The sequence below is a fragment of the Nicotiana sylvestris genome, chromosome 10 (assembly GCF_000393655.2).
Source record: "Nicotiana sylvestris chromosome 10, ASM39365v2, whole genome shotgun sequence".
Classification (NCBI taxonomy): Eukaryota; Viridiplantae; Streptophyta; class Magnoliopsida; order Solanales; family Solanaceae; genus Nicotiana; species Nicotiana sylvestris.
In genome coordinates, this window is record NC_091066.1 from 63,010,285 (window position 1) to 63,019,729 (window position 9,445).

Consider the following 9,445-nt stretch of genomic DNA (forward strand, 5'->3'; position numbering starts at 1 on the left):
GATGTATCTCTATGACGGACAGGAACAATGCCTATTATGATAGAATCAGAAGCAACCAACTTTGTACGGGCATGAATGGAATAGTATCTGGCCTGGACTCCCCCTCTAGGGAGACCTCTACCACTCTAACCTCCACCTCTAGCTGGCTGAGTAGGTGGGGTGGTAGCTGGTGTTGTGATCATAGCTTGGGAACCCTTTGATGCATGCTGTGGCCGAGAAGTCTATAGAGGTGGACCCCTCATAAGCCTAGGGCAATCCCTCACCATACGGTGAGTGTCGCCACACTCAAAACAAGCTCTGGGAGGGCATGACGGTTGTGATTGGGTCGGGCCAAGTCTGTTAGACTGGCCACTGAAAGCACCCCGTGCAGGAGGCGTACTAGATACCAGAGGTGCTTAATAAGGCTTCTGAGTTCTAGGAGGAGCTAGAATAACATTGGCTAATAGAAGAGCTAAATGAATGGGGCGACTTACATAACCTCTACTATGACAAACTGTAGATGGGGAATGGGCACTAGAATAATGGCCCGACTCTTGAGACCTCTTGGCCTCTCTCTCCTCCCTATTCCGAGAAAGCATGCCCTCTACTCTCCTAGCAATACTCACCACCTACTAATAGGCAATATCCATTTATAACTCCCGATCCATGCTAGACCTGATGCTTGGAATGAGACCCTCAATAAACTGGTGAACTCTTTCTCGAACTGTAGAAACCAAGGCCGGTGCATGTCTAGCCAAGTCACTGAAATGGACAACATACTCCAAAAAAGTCATGTTACCTTGGCGCAAATGCTCAAACTCTGTGCACCATGCGTCCTTGAGGCTCTAATGGACATACTCCCTCAAAAACATATCCGGGAACTGAGTCTATGTAAGGGAAGCTACCTCAGCTGGACTGTTCAACTCAAAAGAATGCCACCACTAATAGGCTACCCCCCGAAGTTGGAAGGCAGTGAAAGAAACCCTACTCAATACTGTTATGCCCATAGTGTGCAGGATACGGTGGAACTCCTCCAGAAATCCCTGAGCATCCTCTGATGCTAGACCACTGAATGTAGGAGGGTCGTACTCCTTGTACCTCTCAAGTCTTCATTTCTCCTCATCTGAAACTACTGCCCTACCCTCGAGCTGAACTGGAGCTACGGGCAGTACTGATATAACCTCTAGGATCTGATCAACCTGAACCCGCTGCTCAAGGGAGCGGGCTACGGGAGTTTGTGTTCCTTCCCCCACCTAAGATGTGGTTTCAGCAATGGGAATCAACCCTGCCTGAGCTAGAGTGTTGTACATGCTCATGAACTATGCAAGGGTCTCCTAGAGAGCTAGAGTAGTAGTAGTAGTAGTAGTAGGCGTATCAAGCGCCCGGGCTCCGGCTAGAGGTGTTGGTGGCTTCTCTGTAGCACCTCGCACGAGTGCTTTAGCTGCACCACATGCGCATCCTTGGCCTCTACCCCGGCCCGACATCTGGGGGCTCTAGTAGAGGGCGCGGGTTCCTGGTCATCTCCGTTAGCACGTGTCCTTACCATTCGTGAGAGAATATAAGACAGAGGCTTAGAACTTCGAAGTCAATAATCTCGTACAACAAGGAATCAAATGAAGTGGAATTTTCCTAATAGTTCCATAGACTCTTGAAGATAAGTACATACGTCTCCGTACCGATCCGTGAGACTCTAATAAATCAGTTTGTGACTTACGACTCCTATGAACCTAGAGCTCTGATACAAACTTGTCATAGCCCAAGTTCTCCATCCACGAACCATCGTGACGGCACCTAGTATTTACGACTAGGTAAGACTAACATTTTGCGAAAATGAAATGAAAACAGGAAAACTAAAAATTTAACATGTAAACTTAATTAAGAATTTTAGATGTCGTTCGACATATACAATTAACACTCTCGAACAGAACATAAATGCTCCCAAAACCTGGAATATCATGAGTCACAAGCTACAGAAGTAAGTAGTGCTTCTAAACTCCAGAAACTATCAATGAAGAAAAATACAAGAAAGTCTTTAACTCAAGGAAGAGCAGAGATGGACTCTTAGGTCTGCGGACACGGCAGATATACCTCGAAGTATCTAACATCACCTCGCCTCACTGGCAATATGGCTGGAAAGAGGTACCTGGATCTGCACATGAAGAACATGTGCAGGAAAGGGCATGAGTACACCATAACGGTACCCAGTAAGGGCCAAGCCTAACTCGGTGTAGTGAAGAGATCAGGTCAGGGCCCTACTGGTATATAGGTAAAATAAGATAAAATAGTATGAAATATCGCAGTAAAGATAAATACTAACAATCAACAAGAATTAAATCACAGAAAAACAACAACTCAGTACACAAAGATAGCAACAGGGGATATCCCGGGATACCGTCCCGTAGTCCTAAATGTAAATGTACAAGGGATCTCTCGGGATACCGTCCCTTAGCCCTAAACGTAAAGGTGCAAGGAGATCTCACGAAATACCATTCCATAGCCCCAAAGTAAATATCAAGTGCAGAGGGATCTCCCAGGATACCGTCCCATAGTCCTAAATATAAACGTGTAGGGGGATCTCTCGAAATACTGTTTCATAGTCCCAAGTAAATATACAACTCATTCAACATAAACAACAGTTTCAACAAGAAAATCTACAGATTTGATTAAGTTCATATCAAAGAAGACAGGAAATCTTTGCATTAAACATGCTGCACGGAGTTCAGGTAGGCAGTTAAGGAAGTTAAGATAGTTAAGGCATGTAAGCATGCTTTCCTAAGCTAAACATGATAGCTATATATAATAGTATTGATCAATTAAAGAAAACATAGATATTTGCTTAATGAAAATGAGTTTCGCAATAAATAGCCTGTGTACGCACTAGTCACCTCACATACAAGGCGCTCATATATCAAACAGTATCAAATCCTAAAGGGAGTTCCCTCACACAAGGTTAGGCAAGCCACTTACCTCGAACCAAGCTCAAATCAATTCGAAATCACGCTCTTGACATGAATATCCAACTCTAAGTGGCCCAAATTTAATCAAATCAATTACATAACGTAAATATAGCTACAAACAACTAATTTAGCTAATGAATTCAAAGCTAAGGGAGGAAAATAGGAAAACGCCCAAAAATCCTCCCCGGGCCCACGTATCGGAATCGGGTAAAAGTCATAATTTATGAACATCTATTCACTCACGAATTCACTTAAACAAAAATCATCCAAAATTGGCGCCTAATTCCCACTCAAACCTCAGATTTTTGATTGGGAGCTTTCCCCCCATTTTCCCAAACTTCCACCCTCAAATTTCGTAATTAGATGAAGAATACAATAATAGATTAATGTAATATGATCAAAATCGAGTTAGGATTTATTACGCAATAGCTCTCTTTCAAAATCCCTCCAAAAATCGCCTTTCACCAAGCTCCAAATTGAATTTTGTTATTTGAAATTTTAATACCTCAAAATCCCCTTTTTCTGCCCAGTGATTCCCGCTTCTGCACTCCAAGGACCGCACCTACGGAAGAACAATCGCAGGTGCGAAATCCACTTAACTGGTTTGGGGCTGTATCTGCGAGCCCGCTCCTGCAGTCCCCAATTGCACCTACGATCCCAGCTAACAAGGCCCAAATTCGCATCTGTGCTCCGCACCTGCGGTCCAAAATGCGCAGGTGCGAAAGTACCAGGTGCAACAACTTCAACCACTTGCATAGGTCTCAAACCAATCCATTAAACACCCGAAACTCACCCGAGGACCTCAGGACCTCAAATAGCCAATCCTAAAATGCCATACGAACTTAGTTGTGACCTCAAATCACATAAAACGCACTAAAATCACGAATCACCCTCCAATCCAAACTTTAAAAACTTAAAACTTCAAAATTCTACAACCGATGCCGAAACAAAGCAAACCATGTCTGATTGACCCCAAATTTTGTACACAAGTCATATTCAACACTATGGACCTACTCGAACTTTTGGAATCGGATTCCAATCACGATATAAAAGTTCCACTATCGGCCCGAAACTCCAAAAATACGACTTTCGCCATTTCAAGCCTAAATGAGCTACGAACCTCAAAAACATAATCTGGACATGCCCCTAAGCCCAAAATCACCCAACGGAGCTAACAGAATTGACAGAATTTTATTCCGGAGCCGTCTTCACACTGTTCCAACTACGGTCCAAATTCTAAGACTTAAGCTCTCATTTAGGGACTACGTGTCCCAAAACACTCTGACACTCAAAACGAATCATCCCAAAAAATCAGAATAGCAAAAAATAGATACAAGGAAGCATTTAATAGGGGATTGAGACGTAAATTCTCAAAATGATTAACTAGGTCTCTACACCTTTGTCGCATATTGATGATCTATTTGACCGACTTCAAGGAGCGAAGGTGTTCTCTAAGATTTATTTGAGGTCTAGGTATCACCAGTTGAAGATTCGAGACTCGAATATTCTGAAGACAACATTCTGGGCCCGTTATGGTCATCATAAATTCCTTGTGATCTCTTTTGAGCTGACCAACACCCCAACAACATTCATGCATTTGATGAACATTGTATTTTAGCCATATCTTGACTCATTTGTCATAGTATTCATTGATGATATCCCGGTGTACTCCCGTAGCCAGGAGGAGCGTGCTCATCATTTGAGGATTGTATTACATCGGCTGAGAGAGGAGAAACTTTATGCCAAGTTCTCCAAGTGTGAGTTTTTGACTTAGTTCGGTGGCATTATTGGGGCACGTGGTGCCCGGTGAAGGGATTAAGGTGGATCCAAAGAAGATAGAGGTGGTTTAGAGTTGGCCGAGGCTGTCCTTTGCTACTGAGATTTGGAGCTTTCTCGGCTTGGCCGGTTATTATCGTCGCTTCATGGAGGGTTTCTCGTGTATTGCATCACCTTTGACCAAATTGACCCAGGAGGGTGCTACTTTCAGGCGGTCGAATAAGCGTGGGGAGAGATTTCAAAAGCTCAAGATTGACTTGACCACAGCTCCGGTTCTAGTTTTGCCTTAAGCTTCAGGCTATCAGGTGTGTCTTGATTTAGGAGGGTGGAGCGATTGCATATGCTTTGCGTCTGTTGAAGCCCCATGAGAAGAACTACCGTGTCCACAATTTTGAGTTGACTACCATCATTCATTCATTCAATATTTGGAGACATTACCTCTACAACGTGTCTTGTGAGGTAGTTACGGATCATCGGAGTCTCCAACACTTGTTCAAACAAAATGATCTAAATTTGAGGCAGGGGAGATGGTTGGAGCTACTAAAGGACTATGATATTACTATTCTGTATCATCTCGGGAAGGTCAACGTGGTGGTCGATGCCTTGAGTAGAAAGGCGGTGAGTATATGTAACCTTGCATTTATTCCTGTTGGTGAGAGACCGCTTGCAGTTGATGTTCAGGCCTTGGCTAACCAGTTCGTGAGATTACATGTTTTAGAGCCCAACTGGGTTCTAGCTTGTGTGATTTATCGGTCTTCCTTATATGATCACATCAGAGAGCGCCAATATGATAATCCCCATTTGCTTGTTCTTAAGGACACGGTTCAGCGTAGTGATGCCAAGGATGTTACTATTGGAGATGATGGGGTGTTGAGGATATAAGGCCGGATTTGTGTGCCTAATGTATATGTGCTACTTGAATTGATTCTTAAGTAGGCCCACAGTTCTCGGTATTCTATATATCCGGGTGCCGCAAAGATGTACCAGGACTTGAGGCATCACTATTGCTGGAGGAGGATGAAAAAGGATATAGTGGGGTATTAACTTGGTTCCTAAATTGTCAGTAGGTGAAGTATGAGCATCAGAGACCGGGTGAATTGCTTCAGAGGCTTGAGATTCTTGAGTAGAAATAGGAGCGTATCACTATTGATTTTGTAGCTGGGTAACCATGGACTTCGAGGAAGTTTGATGCCATTTGAGTGATTGTGGATCGGCTGACCAAGTTCGCGCACTTCATTCCAATCGGGACTAATTATTCTTCGGAGCAGCTAGCTGAGATTTACATGTACATAATTGTTCGCCTACATGGTGTGCTGGTGTCCATCATTTCATATCGGGGCACGCAGTTTAAATTGCAGTTTTGGAGATCCGTGCAACGAGAGTTGGGCACACAGGTTGAGTTGAGTACAACATTTCACCCTCAAACGAATGGGCATTCCGAGTGTACTATTCAGATACTGGAGGATATGCTACGCATTTGTATCATAGATTTCAGGGGTTCTTGGGATCGGTTTATGACGCTCGCAGAGTTTGCCTACAAAAATAGTTATCAATCGAGCATTTAGATGGCTTCGTATGACGCTTCATATGGGAGACAGTGTCGGTCTCTGATGAGATGGTTTGAGCTGGGTGAGGCTAGGCTATTGAGTACTGACTTGGTTTAAGATGCTATGGACAAGGTTAAATTGATTCAGGATTGACTTTGCACGGCGCAGTCTAGATAGAAGCGTTACACCGACCGGAAGGTTTGTGATGGTACTTACATGGTTGGGGAGAAGGTACTGCTCAAGGTTTCACCCATGAAGGGTGTTATGAGGTTCGGCGAAGAAGGGCAAGTTGAGCCCTTGGTTTATTGGAGCCATTTGAGGTACTTCATAGGATTGGAGAGTTGGATTACAAGCTTTCCTTACCGTCTAATCTATCAAGTGTTCGTCCAACGTTTCATGTTTCTATGCTTTGGAAGTATGTCGACGAGCCCTCTTATATTATGGATTTCAGCATGGTTCAGTTATATGGTGATTTGACTTATGATGTGGAGCCGGTGGACATTTTGGGTTGGTAGATTCGAAAGTTGAGGTCAAAGGACATAGCTTCAGTAAAGGTGCATTGTCACGACCCAAACCGTTGGGCCGCGACGGGCATCTGGTGCCCTTACTCAACCGAGTACCAACATAACGTATCTTTCTCAATACATCAATATGGTTAAATGGGCCAGAAGGGCCGTATGAGGTAACAAGAATAGAACATGAGAGAACACTCAACATAAAATGACCCAACCTGATATACTGACTTATACATATGACGTATGGGCCTATAAGGCCAAAATAATCACTCGTACATTGAACATAGGCCGACAAGGACATACAATCTTTCATATACATAACATATGTCTACAAGCCTCTAAGAGTACATAAACGTCATAAGGTCGTGACAAGGCCCCGACATACCAACTAATACATGTCTAAATCATACTAACCAAATAAGCAACTCTGGAGCAAATGGAGTGCACCAACATCTTCCGCCGAACTGATAGCCTACTTAGAGGACTCGCAACCTATCTATTGGACTTGCTGGCATGAAACGCATTGTCCCCAAGTAAAAGGGACGTCAGTACGAATGATGTACCGAGTATGTAAAGAATGAAAATCCGTAAACAATGGAGTAAAAGACTCAACATGTATATTTGAATAGCTCTGTTAATCATTTAATATTATAATATCATGCATATGCTTATAAATGTCTTACCATGCACGGGTATATACGTTCATAGCATCAGCCAAGCCTCTGTGGACATCCCATCATATCATCTCGGCTATTGTGGGTAAATCATCAACATATACTAGCTGATCAGGTGGTGGTGTGTATACAACATCATAACCTTTTCCCATATCCCATATACATATACATACACAAATATACGTGTATATAATACCATCTAGTCATGGGTCAATGTACTTGAATGCAATGCATGAGAAGTACGTCAATAAAAAATTTCGGAGTGTCATAAGATCATTATCCTTTGATTAATATCTTGAAATAAACTTTATCAACTTATGTATTTTCTGAGACTCATGAACAGATTATAGAATAATAAGACATATGAGAATCAAGAATATATGAACCTCTAGTATTTCTATGAATAGAGTAATTTATGGAAGTTGTGCATTCGCTCATTTCGTTTGTATTTTATGGATCATGCCAAAAATAAAGAAGGGATAGCCTTAACATACCTGAGCCGATTATCTTGACAATCCCTCTAATACACATCAATTGCGACAAAACACGTGACGGCAAGATCGGCGTAGGGAAAAATTCGTATGATATTCTTGAGAAAGATTATGCCGTACTTCCTTAGAATCGCAAAATCTCACGTTACACCTCCGACCATTGTAAATCACGTATGCAATGTCTCTGAAACGTGATGTTGTATATTGTAATCTTAAAGGGGAGGGGGTGGTAAGCAAACATTAGCTTGAATTGCTAAAGTGCATTTATTTATGTAAATCATGTTCAAAAGGCTTAAAGAATTCTAAAGTGCATATATTTGTGTAAATCACTTTCAGAAGGCTTAAAGAATGCTAAAGAGTGGGGTGAATCATTTAATGGACACCTTGCTGTCACATAATGTATATGAGTCACTCAATGTATGTATATGAGTCACTTAAATGACTTTTATTAACAAATTCATGGACTGCCACGTTAAAGGTAAGATCCCTCAAACTTATCCAATTTTAATTAATTGATAATTTATTAATCTTCGACTAATCAATAATTAACTACTTAACCACATAATTAAGAATTATCTCAAATTACTTAAAATACTATTTATTTTTAATACACCTTATATACCTTATTATTATGGCCATGTGGTACCTTGTATGACACTAGTCCATTAATATATGGTATTATAGCTCGGGCTGTATTTTATCCCAAAATGACAAACTTCGACGAAAATTCATTTTCTTTGATTTGCTTACCCTCTCATCTTCATGAATTTATTTATCACTTGTTTGAAATAGTATAATGCTTATAATCTCCAAATAATCTTGTCCTTGAACTGTGGTCACGACAATTTCACGTATAATACTACAAGGTATAACATTATCGTAATATAGTACTGCGGTGCGTAACATCATCATAATGTAATACTGCAGGTCGTAATATCGACGTAATATTGCAGGGCGTAACATCATTCCCTCATTTGGAACATTTGTCCTCGAATGTTGACTGATGCACTTATCATTCTCATAATCCATTGCTCTTACGAATACTTTAATATTATCCTTTCCATTTAGGCAACTATTTTTTAAATAAATCCAAAGGCCAGGTCATTCCCCCCTTTAAGCCTCTTTCTCACACCATGAATTATAGTCGGAATCCTTCTAATCTCGTAACCGTTGCTACCTTCTATCATGCAGCATGTACGACTCTAACTTTGTATGTGCACCTATCCGATGCTTCTCTCCTCTTTCCTCTAGCTCTTAGCCAATCTCTAGGCCTTACTTTGTGAACATACACAAAATTATGTCAAGCTATCCCTCTGGGTGTCATTAGCTTCTAAGTAGTCCATACTATACCATAACTCTTCGATTTTTGTTGTTACTGAGGTCCGCGACCAAGCTCTAGGTTCCTCTCGTTGCTTATCCTATATGCATAAAGCTAAGCCTTTTAACCTATTTCATTCATGTTCATCTTAAGAATGATGGCCTAATCTCATCTCATACTTTGTGACT